The 16,361-nt window shown below is 36.8% G+C and overlaps 1 long non-coding RNA gene across 1 annotated transcript; it reads left to right on the forward strand.

Moving 5' to 3' along the window:
* The first annotated feature begins 1,833 nt into the window (after positions 1–1,833).
* On the forward strand, positions 1,834–15,720 carry LOC147498643 (uncharacterized). Its single transcript, XR_015194346.1, has 3 exons — positions 1,834–1,869; positions 14,686–14,854; positions 15,558–15,720. It is a non-coding gene; the product is annotated as an uncharacterized LOC147498643 (long non-coding RNA).
* The last annotated feature ends 641 nt before the right edge of the window (positions 15,721–16,361 follow it).

The following is a 16,361-nucleotide window of genomic DNA, read 5'->3' on the forward strand; positions in this document are numbered from 1 at the left end:
CTTTGAAGGTTTTGATTTGGTAGAAAATGATAAAGAAAATGAGTTCTTGAGATTATTGGTTGAGCAGTTTAATAGAGGAACTATAAATATGAGTTGGTTTACTTCAAAATAGTTGAATAGGCTAAAGTAGAAGCCGAAAGATTATCATATTAGTGAGGAGTCGATCCAATAATATGTACGTGCCTTCCTCTTCTACTTTGTTACTGCGGTATTATTCGGATACTCTGATAGTTTTTTACGTATCGGGTGGATGGGCGCTGTCTCAAATGTAGAGAGGATGTGGGATTATGACTGGGGTCAATCCATCTTGGCATACCTTTACCGCTGGCTAAACCTTGCAGTTGAGACAAAAGTCGCTAAGTCTTATTTATTAAGTTATTATTTTATTTTATTTATTTATCTAATTATTAATGTTGACATGTTTATATATATATTGATATTGTATTATATCTATTGATTTAGTATTAGTGGTACGAACATTTTCGTGTGATGCATCCTGTGTTGAAGAGGTTGGAAGAGAATGAGACTCATGACCTGATTCCACGTATTCAAGCATGGGGGCTTCATCGTAGGCAGAAGGGGTATGAGGATCTATCACATAATATTCATAAAACTCGTCAACAGATTGAGCTTTTAGGAGCTACCCGAATTGAGTGGCAACCCTGGGCCGAGTCCTTCATATTTCATACCCCTTATGCGGATATTCCGGATATTCCAGATGTTCCAGAGAACACTGAGTACCGTAGACTATCCTATATGTGTCATAGAGCAAAGTTTCTTTTTTAGCGGCGAGTGATACTTGTAGGGTCCGGAACTGCATGGTACCTTGGGGACAGATGTTGGTGTTAAGTATCTGGAGAGATTGTTATACCTTACCCACCATCCATAGATATGACAGCCTCTGATATTCTTTCTGCAACTCTTGCACACTAGAGCAAACCCAAATGATTGGCCAGACGCAGCAACTTTCATTTTTACGGGAGACTATGACTTGTATTGGAAGAGGGTTGGTTGAGGTCTCTTGCTAGGTGCGTTATACCGGGGCACCAATTTTGAAGGAGTTACTTCCGAAGCATTGAGGTCTGATATTCATTTTCCAGAAGGAGTGGAGTTGCCACAGTCACAGCCCAAGGCGTTTCATGATATTGAGATGCCGCAAAGAACTCCACAAATATTTAATGAGTTTAACCTTTGGCATTGGAGCATGATTAATTCTCAGGGGCAAGAGATGAGCGTATTTCACCAGCAAATGCCGAATTGGTCACAGATTTGTCAGAACAGTTTGAGCAGTTAGTCGTGGTTAGTATAATTTAAATTTATTCATGATTTGTTAGTATTATTCACTATAACATGTAACATGCATTTGTTTTGTTAAACAAGAGAAAGTAAGGTCGGAGCTCCTTAACTATAGCTCTCTCAGTTATGCCATGCATGCGTCGTTCATGGAGTCATCTCGTCAAAGTTTTGAGTACTTACAACAAGAGCGAAATCGAACTTTACAGTTTCAGAGACGTGTGCAAGAGTTGGAGAATGTTGTCGTGTCGGTTTGTTGTGTCGGTTATTAAAAACCGATTGTAATGGTTCTACCCAAAAGTGACACAACAAAGTTTGTTGTGTCGGTTTTGTTTAGAGAAGGGTTTGTTGTGTCGGTTTTGAGATGGGTGACACAATATAATTTGTTGTTGTGTCGCTTTTTAGTTGGATGACACAAATAAATGAGTTGTTGGGTCACTTCTTTCTTTTTTTCTCGTCTGAAGTTTACAAATTTTCCGCAAACCGACACATAAAATAAAATGGATTATGGGCTAAGGCCCAAATAAACCGAAGGGCACCTTTTCTATTCTTCTTCTTCTTCTACTTATTCTCAAGGTATACTAGCCATTTGGCCGGACTTGCTACATAGATAGTTAATGACTCAAAAACCTAAAGTCCACTTGAATAAATAATATATGTATATTGATAGCTAATGATTCATTACTTATAATATATATATATATATATATATATATATATATATATATATATATATATATTTTTTTTTTTTTTAATTTTTTATTATTATTATTATTTTTTTTTGTTTGATGGGTTTATGTTTTTCTATTTTTTTTTTGAAGTATTATTGTCCTAAAAAACAAAGTAAATCTAAAATAAAGCAATAGATAAGAAGACATATAACAGAAAGTCGAAGCTTAAAGTATATAAGTGCTAAAACGTTATAAGTTAAGTATCCATGATAACAATCTCCTGAAAAATTGTTCCAAATTTGGGTGTAATGTTACCAACGCTCCTCAGTAGGCCAATAACGTCTATAATTGTTTTCACATAAATGTCAGGAGAAACCTAATCAACAAATAGCCGAGTTAACAAAGGAAAGTGGTTATTGAAATAAAATATTACCTATTAGGTGAGTTTTGTTTTCAACTTGGCTTGAAATAGTGTCGAACTGAGAGAAGGCAAATTTGTGCTTTGCAATGTTAATACCTTCTTCATTCATTGGTGTGACTAATGTGCCAGTTTTGAAAAAGATTTTGTGATCATTCTCAATTAGCCTATAACTTTTCGCAAACCACACGTCGAATTTCTCTAATGTATAGATATTGCCTTCCTTTAACACATTTCCTTAAAGTATATCTCCAAAATCCTTAAAGTTCAATAATAGATGAGCCTTTGTTAACCATTAATTCAATTGTTTACCATTAATTTATATAAAATGGGTATTGACCATTGATATAATTTTTTTAATTATTGGTAATGTTTGATTATAAAAGTTTATGAATTAGTATGTATCAAAAATCTTACTTCCAAAATATATTGAAACTCAGTAGCAACGCCAATAATTGATGAGGCTAAAAGGCTCTATTTTTGTATTAATGGGCCTTAGAGTGTATTATTATTAAGATGTCTAATTTTTTTATGGGTTTCATGATAGAAGTTGGCTTAATTTTTAAGCACATTAGTATACTTAACACGTTGTGTCACATTCACCATTTGTATCTCTAATTTCCACACATGTATTCTCACTCTGATTTTTTTAAGAAAGCAAATGGTTAACCTCTTTAGTCTCTTGAGTATCTATTTTCAGTTTACTTTAGCAAAAAAGTAAATTCAGGCGCTCTCAAAGGTACTTTTCTTTTTCGCAAAATTCCTTGAACTCGCTATCGTTATTTATAGTTTTGTAATTTGTTATATTCATTCTTATTAGAATTGAGTCAGAGTGCTTTTGGTTCCTTCCCTTTAAACGTTTAATTATCAGATTTGTTGAATTGCAACACTTTAAGAAACAATTAAAACATTTTTATAGAACCTACATTTAAATCATATCATATTATTAGTGTTTTTGATATATTGATTGTTTTTAGGTATTAAATATATCTTTACATTTGAAAAATGGTTTGTTTGATGGTCTTGTTGTCAAATTTTAGTAAAAAAAATTTCGTGACTTGTGAGATACATTACCCTTAATCCATTAAAAAGACCTACAAAGAAACACGATAAAACCTCACTGAAGTTGCCAAAATACACAATAGAAAGATTTAGATAAGCTGCATTCATTTCTTGTGTCTATGTGCATGGGTATCGTGGTGAACAAATATTAGAAATTCAAACAGAAGAAGCACTTGGCACTTGGAGAGGGTCTGAATCTGAGTATCCTAACAACTTCCACTGAAAAGCTTTCAAAATATCTCGGAAACAAAGACAGGAAAAGCAGAGAAAGCTTTAAAGCCCACCACTATTGCATATCAGTCTTTTAGTTTAGTTTTATTCTTTTTCTAATCATCAGCATTTGTCATACAAACTTATAGGTGTATGATGCATACAGTACTTCCTTATCTCTGCATCTTGACTTCTCTCTCTCTTATCTATAGAGATCTAACAGACCCAAAAGGAGAAAATCCTGAAGAACAAAAAGTAGATTGAGAGAGAAGAAATGGGTACATCATACTTCTCTTTATCTATCGTTCTAGTGTTAGTGATTACAGTTTCAGAGTTGTTCATAAAGGGAGATTCAAGAACTCATTGGGAGATATAGAAGTCTTAAAACAAATTTGAAAGGAGATTTGATCCTTCTTCGACTCCCCGGATCTTGTGTGAGCTCATAGGACTTCAAACCGATCCATGTGACCACATCTATAGTGAACACTTTGCTTGTGGATTCAGATGTGACATTGTTGTGTCTGAGAAAAGCCGAGTCACATAAATCATTCTAGACTGAGCTGGTTACACTGGTTCACTCTCTTTAGTATTTTGGAACTTACTTTATCTTGAAACTGTTGATCTCCCTGAGAACGAAAAAAAGAGAATAGATTTGGTGAAAACATACCGATAAATTTCATCAGATCAAATAATCCCAAGAAGAGGAGCGCACGATGCAATGAACTTCATTAGCCAATGCGAACATTCCAGATATTCAATATCCATCTGCACCAATACAAAATATTAGAGAAATTTGTTAATTAACACCAACAAAACAATGGGTTAAACTGTTAAAGGAGGTAGTAAAATCATCACTTGTCCTTACATCATGGATCTTCATAGTTACTTACAATCAAGGACGAAAGCTTCCTCACAATTCGTCGAACACTTGTCCTTCATACATTTTTCGTAAGTTCCTACATAAACAATAAAAAAAAAGTAACGAAAATATATACTTGATTTAAATCCACTTAACTGGCACAAAGCAAAAGGCAAAAGACATCTTAGCATTGAAACACATAATATATGTTGAAAATAAAAACCTTTTAGAAACAAATATTTAACGTGGTAACCTTTATGAAAAAAACTAAAATCTATTATCTTTAGTGTCAAAGATAATGAATTTGTCCGATCCATGCAATCAATCCCGTCCTATGGCCAGGCCTACTAATATATATATATCCAATTTACAATGTACATAAGGGGGAGTTTATTTGCAAATTGATCAACTATAATCTGCAATAGCTTTAACAAATCAACTAATCCATGTTCAAACCACATTCCATTTAATTCCTCAAAGTTCAAGCCATGTTCCGTTCACAGTCATCAAAATTAGGTTACCAATAAAATCCCTTGAAATCAAATGTTCTTCATGTTGTAGAACGCATAAATATTGTAGAAAATGTGTTCTGAAACAATATTCCCATGAATCATAAAATTAATTAGACTTATAGAACACAGGATCACTCAGGTAAAAAGGATTAAGTCATAACGTTGGTTTATATGAAATCAAACAATATATTTGGTGATGCAGCACCTATATAACTCGTGCACATACTTAAAGAGCATAACTCCAAGAGGGTAAGAGAATATATACACGCAAACGCTTTCAGTTTATTACATTAGCACGAGAATCGGTTTTCAATTTATTATATATACCACCTCCACAAAATCTCATTCACATACTTACGTATATGCATGTCTCATGCACATTCTTACACATATCTAGTACTTCAACGCACCTGCACAAACTTTTCTAAAAAGTGGCTTGAATGATCATTACCTAAATTTCGTGACAAATGAATGAGAATGACATACATTTGCAACTTTGCTAATTCTCGAGAATTCTGCTCCAGCACATAATCCCATTCCTCCACTGAAAGCAGTGAAACTCTTTTATGCGATATTTGATCGTTGGCCCTACAGTATGGTAGGAGACAATGATTAGAGAATTTAAAATTTTGTAGTATATATTCTTTTTGATAATTGAAAACTTTATTGCTAAATGAAACTCCAATACAACTGGGTTATGTTGGAAAATGATAGTAGCAGATGCGTGATACCAAGCCCATGTAGCCCCTTTGTGAGCACGTACAACTATAGTAGACTTCACCAAAAATTGGGTGTGTGTCAATTCTCATTCCCAAAAATCAAAGTAAGTGTGTCAGAATTTGGAATTGTTAGAATTTGGAGACGAAGGGTATCGAGACAGAGAAACAGTATCAAGGTTGCCTCTTTCAATTGAAACAAAGAAATCTAGAGTTCAATCGAGCGGTAATCGAAATCGAGCGGTTCTCGGGTTTTGAGTTTTGAGTTTTTGACCGAGCAAAAAAATTGAAATCGAGGGGTTTATTGGAGACGAAGGGTGATTGCCGTTTTATCAGTTTCTCGGGGTCTGCCCAACACAAATCGAGGTCTGGCAGTAACAGGACTCATAATAATTAATACCCTATGAACCATGATATTCTCAATCTCACAAAGAGTATCAGACTTTATTTGCTCTTCACTCATTTGTAGACTTTGGTTGTAGTTGGTTTTTCTGTAACGAAATAAAATATCTTCACCAAGGCTTTTTTGATGATTTTCAAAAAGTATTTATGGTGTAACCTCACACAGAAAGATTAAAGTAACAAAAAGTTCTCTTAAAGAAGCTGGATTTGCCCACTTGCTGGCTTGCTTCATAAAATCGTTATGAGTACAACTCACCTTTTCAATGAGAGAGAAATAACATGACTTCACATCTTCCAGATCAATTTACCTTGCGCTTTCTATAAGAGTTATACTTGTTGTTAAATAAATAACGTATTAGTAACAATTTATCGGACAACACATTGTAGTAGTAATGACTAATGAGAGACAAAGTTGGATGATAACTTTTACTCATATAAACTGGTCCCATCGACAATCACCATTTTGTTTCTAATCTATGTAGTTTAAACGTTAATCAGTAGCTATTTGGTCTAGGAGCACATAGTGATGAGTCCTAGTCATCGGAATTAATCGGGGAATAATGAGGATTTAATTGCAAAATAAGAAAAATATAATAACCGTATATAAGAATAACAATCGAACAGCAGGCGCTATTGTTGAGTTAATGAAATGCTTCATTAAAAAGTAAAAACGTATAAGCAAGTTCAGGAAATGTATAATTGTATAAATGCAGCTTGAGACAACCATGAATGAACATTATATCAACTCTATTTTGAATGCATGAGAATGAAATAGGCTAACACCACATCACATGAACATATACTAAGAGAAAAAAGGAAATGTATCTGGCTAGAGTTTGTTAACCATGATTTGATCTTTTGTCCAGCCCTCATCAAGTCTGGTGTACAAATTAAATATTAAGTTCCCCATATCCTTTGTAAGACCATTGTTGCATGTGTGATATGCCTCAAATGCTTCTAACTACTTTCAAGCTTGAAATAAGAAAATTTTGCTTAATATTAGTTTAAGCAAATATTAGTTTCAGGGCACATATATTTGCTTCGAAATAAGAAACACCATTGATTGAACCATTGTGTTTACCTTTCCCACTGTCCCAATCAACACCAACCCCAAATTACAGTATTAAGAGTGGGTTCTTTCTTTTTATTGTAAGTGAGATTTTCACATTGCAAGAAATTTGGATGAGTGGTCAATATAATATTCATATTTCATAGTTATGCATAGCTACTAATACTTTTATAATAGCACCCGTTCGTATGACGGATTCGAAAGCTAGTAATGATTCAAAAGACGAACTCTTTCACAATCATTAGTGACAGTCTGAAACTACAATTCTAATTCATGGACTAAATGTTTGTTTTTTGCCTTCTGATTGACCAACATTAATAGGTGTTTTGGTTTAGGGGGTTAAAACCCGCCCCTCTTCATCACTGGTTGGACTTTTTTTTTTTTTGCTAAAAGGTAATTGATTAACTTAAAAGAATAAAGGTTACAAGAAGAAAAAATAAGAACATTCTGATATGACTGGACTAAGAAGGATAAAACAACCATGTACCCTTCTCACTACAACAGTTCTTAGTGAGTAAATCTAAAGTACGTAGTATTCTGGTTCTCAAGATGTCTCACGAATGGAGGTCGAGACTGCCACCATACACTTTGCCATTTAGTTAGCCCTGCTCCATGTCTAGCACAGCAATCTGCTCCCAAATTAGTTTCCCCAGTTGAGGTGATATTAATCCATGTTGCTTGCGCTTTGCAATAGCTGCCATCGTGCCCTCGACTCTCCAAAGCATATTACCTTGTTGGAAAGCTTGACTATCATGCAGAAGAGTCTGATTCCACCCATATATGCCTCCATCCCATTTCTATAGCTTTTGTGACTCCTTCCACAATCGCATATGTCTCCGCCATGTAGTTGGTAGAAACTCCTAATCCCCCCGCTGCAGCCCCAAGGAAAGCCCCATTATGATCTCTATAAACAGCACCCCACCCTGAGATACCTGGATTACCCCTAGAACTTCCATCTACATTCATCTTTAATACTCCAGGCGGGGGAAGATTCCAGTAACATTCGAAGATTTTTGGAGATTTTTGAAGTTTGTGGCTGAGTTTGAAAGCTCGAAGCACCTTCAAATCTCTCATTGAGTTGTTCATGTGTCCCGAGGACTTATGATAAGCCCTTACTGTTGCCCTTCGAACCAAGAAGCAGATTTCTCTGAAGTTGGAACTCTTGCTGTCATACATTACCTTGTTGCGATTCTTCCATAGACTCACTAGGCTGGTCAGGGAGCATGCCTTCCACATATCCAGAATCAATGAGCTGTAGTGCTTACCTTGCTGCTGAATATTGTTAAGAGATTCCATGCTCTGGGTGAGATCGAAGCACTGCCCTGCATACTGCCACACCCGCTTTGCCAGTTCGCAATGGAATAGAAGGTGATCCAGTGTTTCCTCTTGTTCCCTACAGATGCTACATCGCGAGGCCAGCTGGAATTTTCTTCTTTTTTAGTCGCTCATCCGTTTCTTAAGCACCATGAGCCAACTTCCACGCTATTCCTTGCGTCCTTGGTAAGATATGTGCACTCCATATGAAGTTACACCATACGGGCTTGTGGGCCTTGGCTCTTATGTCCTCATGCGCTGCCGAGACAGTGAATTGTCCATTATGCGTTGATATCCATATTCTTTCATCTTCTCGGGTGCTATGTGGCTGTTGAATTTCTGCCTCTTCCATGCCAATGTGATTTAGCACTTGAGCCATGTTGTTAGAAAAATGCCAATTCTCTTCATGTATGCAATCAGCCAGAGTAGCTTGAAGCTTCATAATCTCCTTTCTGTCCTCCTGGAAGAAATCGCAGATAGGTTTCCTCAGTAGCCAGTTGTCCCTCCATATGTTTATATCCTTGCCATTGCCCACTATCCATCCATGAAAAGGAGCCATTTTCGTGAGGGCCCAACGTATTCCCAACCACACTGTTGATGACTTGTAGTTGGACCATCCCCCAACTCTGTTAGTGTACTTGCCCTTCATAAAAGATGACCACCACCGCCTTCTCGTAGTAGACACCAAACTTGTTTCATGAGCATTGCAAGATTGATGTCTTGCAATCGTCTTATCCCCAGCCCGCCTTCCTCCACCGGTTTGCATGTCTTATCCCAAGATACTGTTATTGTTTTTCTCTCGGCTGGATTGCCACTCCAGATGAAGTTTCTGATGATGCTCTCGCATTCCTTCAGAACTGATTTTGGCCATCTATAAATAGCCATGTTGTGGACAGGGATGTTGTTAAGCACATGTCTTGCTAGAACCACTCTGCCCTGACTGGTTGGACTTATTAGGCATACAGGAATCAAAAGAAAGAGGTAGATATGTCCCTATGTGATAGCTTTAACACACCCTCCCATCCCTTCTTGATCAGTTTAGGGGTTGGCAGTGGTGAAGGGACCCTTAAATACATTGTGGTGGCAAAGAGGTCTTTCGGGGGGGGTCTTTCATGGGAATGTCCTTTCTTTGAAACATACAGAAGAATCATTGTTGAGATTAGGGAGTCTAAAAAACATGAGTGGTACAACGTAGGATAGACAAAAGAGAAAAATGAAGATAAATTTGATTATCCATAATATCCAAAAATCAATTAAGAAACCCAGTAAGTGAGAGAGTCTAACTCGACCACCTCCCCAACCCTAAGCACTTTACTCCATCCCATGTTAAACAGAAATTCCTTATAACGCAAGTTTCTTTGGAGTCAGTTAACTTTACCCCACTACATCTCCTGCTAGTACTGAATTAGTTCCTCAATATTCTTTTCTTCAGAATTATCCAAAGTAAAGAATAAGAATAAGAAAACCTTTTCTCGATAACTAATGCAAGTAATCAACAAATGAAAACCTGAAGAACTAAAGTTTATTTTCCTAATTTACAGATAACTCCTAAGCAGTTTAGAGAACAGGGAATAAAAGCACCACCAACACACATAGTCACACACAAAATATTATCGAAAACACACACACACACACACACAAATATTATTTAATAATATCATGTCATTTGGGGCGAAACCAAAAGGAATAAAATAAAGAAATAAGACTCAGCAGTTCACAATGGAAGTAATACCAGCCATGACATGGCCACTTCAAAGGACCTATGGATAATTGCAATCAAACCCTGAAGTACAACCGGTAATAGATTTGGAGTTTTGAGGTATTCAAACACATGGCTGAAGGCACTTCTGGAAGCAGTCAATTCCATATCACAATTAAGGATGCCACCATTGCTGCTAAAACAAATTATCTCCAAAAAAGCTACCGCAACGAAGATAGGTTGCCTTAACGCCTGCAGAGACCGAACACAGGAAGGACAGCGAACAAAATAAATATCATGTCTTTTATCAAACCAATCAAAAGTTGTTCTTGAGTTACTCCCCTAATTCATGGCAAAGAAACATGGACTTTCCCAAACTGACGATTAAAGCCTCCTATTTATTTTCTTCAACTCAATTAATTCATTTAAACACTTTAAACATCATATTTTTGGATAAAAAACATAAGGTTAACCTAATCTTTAGTCCAACAGTCAGAACCTTCACTCGTGATTTTCCATAATTTTTTGAAACGAAGTCACCAGTGAGTCTATATATCAGAAGTAAAGAGAAAGACATTCATTCAATTACTAACCTGCAATTGTGCTCATTGCACCCACTTCAACTTGACCTCCTAAAGCTGCACAAAGAGCACTTCTTTGCACTAAAGCAGCTTTCTCATTACCACTACCTCGACGACTGCCAGGGTTGTGAAGAGCATTGAGCTTCAGCTCATCTTCAAGCACTTCACAGAACTAATAACCTGCAGGGGACATTTCAAATTACAAACTCAGATCTGGAACCAATCGAACATGACGAACTGCAAGATCATATAAAGTGGGGGGGGGGGGGGGGGAAGGGCTAGATTCTAGAGCTAAATGATCATATAAGAAGATAAAATCTAAATTAGTTTAAGTAAAACCATAGGTTGTTTCAAGACCAACCCAAAGGTTAGTTTGATTATAAGGGAGTTTGATCACCTAAGTTTCTTTTATTCGTTTTTCTACTTCTTTGGCATGTCATCATTCTTGGATTGTGTTACATATTTAGTTGTATGATGCATCCCCACCCTTGGTCATGAGTATGCAGACTCCAACGTGAAGCATGCAATCGTTAAATCAGCATCTTGTTCGGCAACAGCAGTGATTTCCATCAATGTCATTGCAGAATTGTATTGGACTTCATAACTACCTTTCTCGAAAGAAGAACAAAAAAACACAAAAGCCCTCGACTCAGTAATGCTTTTGCAAATTGTTGAATTCCCTTTAGCTAAATGCCATAAGGCTCTTGCTGCCATCGCCTTCATCATAGTTTTAGTTGCAGGGTCTTCGGATTCTCTCCCTTTAATACTATTCCCATACATAGAAGACATGCTTGACTGATGATTATGGGTATGCTGGTTATTCTGCTTCACACTCCCACCATTGCTCTTCGCATTGTTCACATTATTCTGCTACTACTGCTGTTGTTGTTGTTGTGGTGGTGGCCTCGAATTGGTCTTGGGCATGTTGGTTGCCATGGTAGTGCCAAATACTCGACTTCCACAAATGGAGGGAGGAACGAAGATTCGGTGTCGTTGTCACCGTGTTACATAGTTATCTTCAGCCATTGAATTGAGTTTTATACACAGTATTTTGAATGTCTTCGGTCGCTCTTCTAAAAATCAAAGGAGCAATGTTTCCTAACCCAAGTATTTCATCAATAACATGTAACATTAAAGAATCAGATCGAATGTGTTAGACCATGTCACATTGGAAAAGTTGAATATGAAACTACACAAATGCTTCCTAGCTAGACTTACATGAGATGTGAAGGCCATAGATTTGTACTCATTCCAAGTTAGTGGAGAATCCACATTTTCTCTGTTTCTAAGAATCTCTTCATGTTCGTCCTATTGAAAATAGTAATGAAACAAAGTCAGTATTAATCCAAAAGCAAGATACGACAAAATGAGTAGGGAAATGGGAGGTGAAAAATGGAGCTCGACGAACCCTAAATCCTTTCTTCGTGTTTTTGTCCACCACATCTATATAGGTGTGTTCCTCTGCAGATACCATACCATATACTCTTAGCAGATGACTAACTCTCATTTTAATTACTACACAAATCCAAATATATATGCTCGTTTACCTGATGGATATCTGGCGAAGCTTCTCCATTTGGACTTGCAAATGGCACTATTGTAACCGGCTTTACAAAAACTGTCAGAAATGACGCTCATCAAACATTTGCGGCATCCTTGTGCCATCGGTCTCTCACAAATGCAGATTATTCCAGCTAATTTTGTTGTCTTGAGTGCTTCTTAGGTGGCTTTCCTGATCATGGACTCCAGAGAATTAGTCCTACTTAAGGTCTCTTGTAAGAATTATCACCAAGTAGAATAGGAGTCAGTCATGTCGCCTTATTAACCTTCTCAATCTCATAATTCACAGGTGGAGTGATAATGAACTACCATAATTCACAGGTGCAAGGGCAAACTAATAGGTTTACTTCAAACTCCAGGATCAAATGAACTTCATAAAATCAAGATACAACAGGGACTGGGACAAACACTGTTCACCAAAAGGATTTCCTCTAGTCCATTGTCTATGATACATTATGTACAGCATCGGAAGATCAAACATGGTTTATGTTGCTAATTAACATTGTTTCACATAAATGAGCTACTTCTCTTGCTCTGTATTCCAACAAAAATAGACATATGTGAGCAATATCCCCACCCTCCACACACACAATAGGAGAGGGGGGGGGGGGGGGACAGTAGCTTCATGCCTTTAGATGCCTTCATGTTACCGACGTGGAACTCGTCATTCAACCTTTCCCTTCACTGGTGATTGTACTCCTGAACAAAAGAACTTGAATTTAGTTCCTTCAGCATATTGGTCATGCATTTAGCAAATTGGTAAACATAACCATTATCGATTGGAAATTTCAATTAGGCTAATTTTTTATGACAGTATACTCATGTGCCAAATTTTCAATATTTGGATAAGTACAACATTGATCATCGTGGTTGGCAACTTGGCATTCTATATTTTAGTATCTTTGTTTACAGAAATTCATTTTGCATTTCATCGATTAAAAAACAGCATCAAATGAAAGTAAGCTTACTTGATATCAAGGCCTTGGGTTGGGTCTTGAACAATATCCGATGACGTATAATTCCAGTTACTTCCAATTATACCCTTGATGAGGTAGGTTCATCAAGCTTGCTTGGGTCCCCATCTTTTTTTTTCTTCAATACCAACAATGGTTTTTTCAAGGACATTCTTGATCCAGACAGTTCATGGTACCCAACAAAGAAAGTATAATTCCCACGAAAAGAAAAAAAATTGAATCGGGTTAATTCAACGAATCAATTTGGATCCCCCCATTTTCAATCAAACACCTTTAACATACCCAACCCCAATTCGGGATGGACCAGATGTTGTTAATTAATATATTGTAAAGAGATGTTTTCAAGAAAAATGAAAAATTAAGACTTTACCTGAAACGAAGAGCGGCAGAGGCGACCGATTTCGAGGTTTTGAAGACGATCTTGAAAAGAAGGTTGAACTTCAACTACGCCTTGCATTTTTACGATTGCCCATTCTGCACACCCTTCTTCCCCACAGCCGCACTTCAATTTAATCTGCATTTCATCTGTTGTCCTTTTTGGAAGTTTTTAGGAAGATTTAATTGAACATTTGAACCTAACAATAAAGAGTTTTATGAGGATTTGCCATAAAAATGAGGCGGGAGATCTCAACTTTCCCGCCAAATCTTGGGAAAGGGATGGGCACCTGATGAGCAAAGCGAGAGTTCTGATAAGCAGTCTTCATTAGTTGTCCCCAAACCTTGTGAACATGAAAAGGCAAAGTAGAAATTGTAGAATGTCATCTCCTGTGAGCTACACTCGTTTAACTTTGGAAAAAGAGAAGAATAAGAGAAAGGGTTTAAATAGATAATTTTTTTTTTTTTTTTTAGAGTTGGGAGTGTTTTGTAGAATTGAAAAAAGAGTACACAAAGAAAAATAGGTTTTTAACTATTTTGGGCTACCAACAATTGAAATCGGCAAAAAAAAGACGTAGAATTCATTTTTTTATGTAAAATTTGATGTGTCAGTCTGAGAGAAAAAAGGTTGGCTAAAGTGGATTACTGGGAGTATTCTCAACTACTCAGTATTAATGGTTTTTTATTTTTATTTTTTCTTTATTTTACTCATTTTCTTACTGTTTTGTTATTGATTTGTATACATACAATCTATAAGATTATGTACATGTGAATTGCTTCAAAGCCATCATCTTTATATTGATCAGTGATGCTTTTACTTCCTATGTGCTTTGCTGGACTAAAGATTTTGATCTTGTTCATTCTTATTTGAAATCTGTCTTTTTATCTTCTGTATTATTGAAATGTTTTGTCGCCCAGTGCTTTATTTCACTGCTCCATGCTAAGATTTATTATTATGTCTTTTTTACAGTATCTATAATAAGTTTTAGTTATGGCCCAGTTTCAAAACGACGATCTTGAGTATGCTGATGAATATTACGCCACTGAATAAGTTTGAAGATCATGCCTTTGAAGAAAACCAACAACAACAGTTACAGAACCCTGACGATTCAGATGTTGAAGATGACTTATTAGACATGGTACATTTCTTCTTTTGTGCCCGATTTTATCCAAGGGCGAATGATGTTGGAATCTCTTGTGTATTTCTAAATACTAGTGTGTGTGTGCAAAGTGGAGGAGATGAACAAATGGTATTCTCGCCACTTTAGTGCATAGTAGATAGTCCCACATTGGTTATCCACCACATCGGGTAGGGTTCGGGCCTGGGCTTGGGCTTACTGTTGTGGGTAGTGGTTTGACCAATAGCCTAAACTTGTTTTGCCTTTTTCTTGAGCAGCAAGTTTCAGTGTTCTATTAAGAGTTGGTCTCTCTTTCTCCTAACCTCTATAAATAGGACTGTGAGTCCATAGAGAAAGAGACTTGATCGAAACTCAACTCGAGAAACAAAAACTCAAACCAGGTCCTTTTCTTCTTCTCTTCTTCCCCGCCCCGCCGAGAGAGTTATATTGCTGTTTTAGAGGGTAGTCGTTCTAGTGCAAAGTCGGGCTACCGTTAACCATTGAATCCTGTGGAGGAAGACGCCATCGTTGCCTTTCGCACCATTGGAAGGGGCTTAAATCTTTCCTTAAGGACGCCTAATCCGTGCCTTGGTTATTCCCAGTTACTGCTGTCCTTGTTTCTTCATTGCTACTGTTCCTTCTGTTCTACTTTAGTTGCTGTGTTCATACAACTATTCTAACAAATGATGCTACTGATAAATTTGATATTGAATTGCCTTTTTAGGACCAGCCAAACACTGCTACTTCGGCACTTGAGGCTAGGAATGGGAAAGATATCCAGGGTATACCATGGGAGAGAATGAATTATACTAGGGATAAGTACCATGAAAGGAGGTTGAACCAATATAAAAACTTCTAGAATCTCTCGCGTTCTCATGAAGAACTTGATAAGGTTAGCTGCCATCGTATTTCATTAGAGTGTCTCCTCCATCCTCAGTACTTTTGCTTCATTACTTTTGACAAAATAATACCGATCTTGCCGCGAAATGTTGGCGCTCGAACACACACATCAAAGTATCCATCCAATAACGTGGGAGGATATTCAGCTTTTAAGGTGAAATGATTCTTCTGGCGGTCTACCTCTGATTATTTTGATGGAACCCGGTGGTAGTTCAACCGTCGAGGTTTGCTTCTTTCTTATTATCTATATTTATTTAATTGGAATGTTTTGGTTTTATCTTTGTTTGGATTTATTGATTAATTATACTGGTCATTAAAAGAATTCTCAATCTTTCACATATATAGTGATACGGATACCATTGTTGCAGGTGCTCCTGTATGGTGGCCAAGTCATATCCTGGAAAAATGAACGTAGGGAAGAACTACTTTTTCTGAGTAGCAAGGTAAATTTATCCTGCACGCATACATCTCGCCACGTTATTGGATGGATATTTTGTTATGTGTTTGGTTCTTAAAAACCGATCTTGATTTCTCTTTCTCTCCTCTCTTCGATTCTTCCGTTTGTTTCTCCTTCAATTTTCTTTTGAGAATTGTAGTAGCCAACACTGTCTCGCCCATTGATCTAGAC

The sequence above is a fragment of the Coptis chinensis genome, chromosome 5 (assembly GCF_015680905.1).
Source record: "Coptis chinensis isolate HL-2020 chromosome 5, ASM1568090v1, whole genome shotgun sequence".
In the NCBI taxonomy this organism is placed as follows: Eukaryota; Viridiplantae; Streptophyta; class Magnoliopsida; order Ranunculales; family Ranunculaceae; genus Coptis; species Coptis chinensis.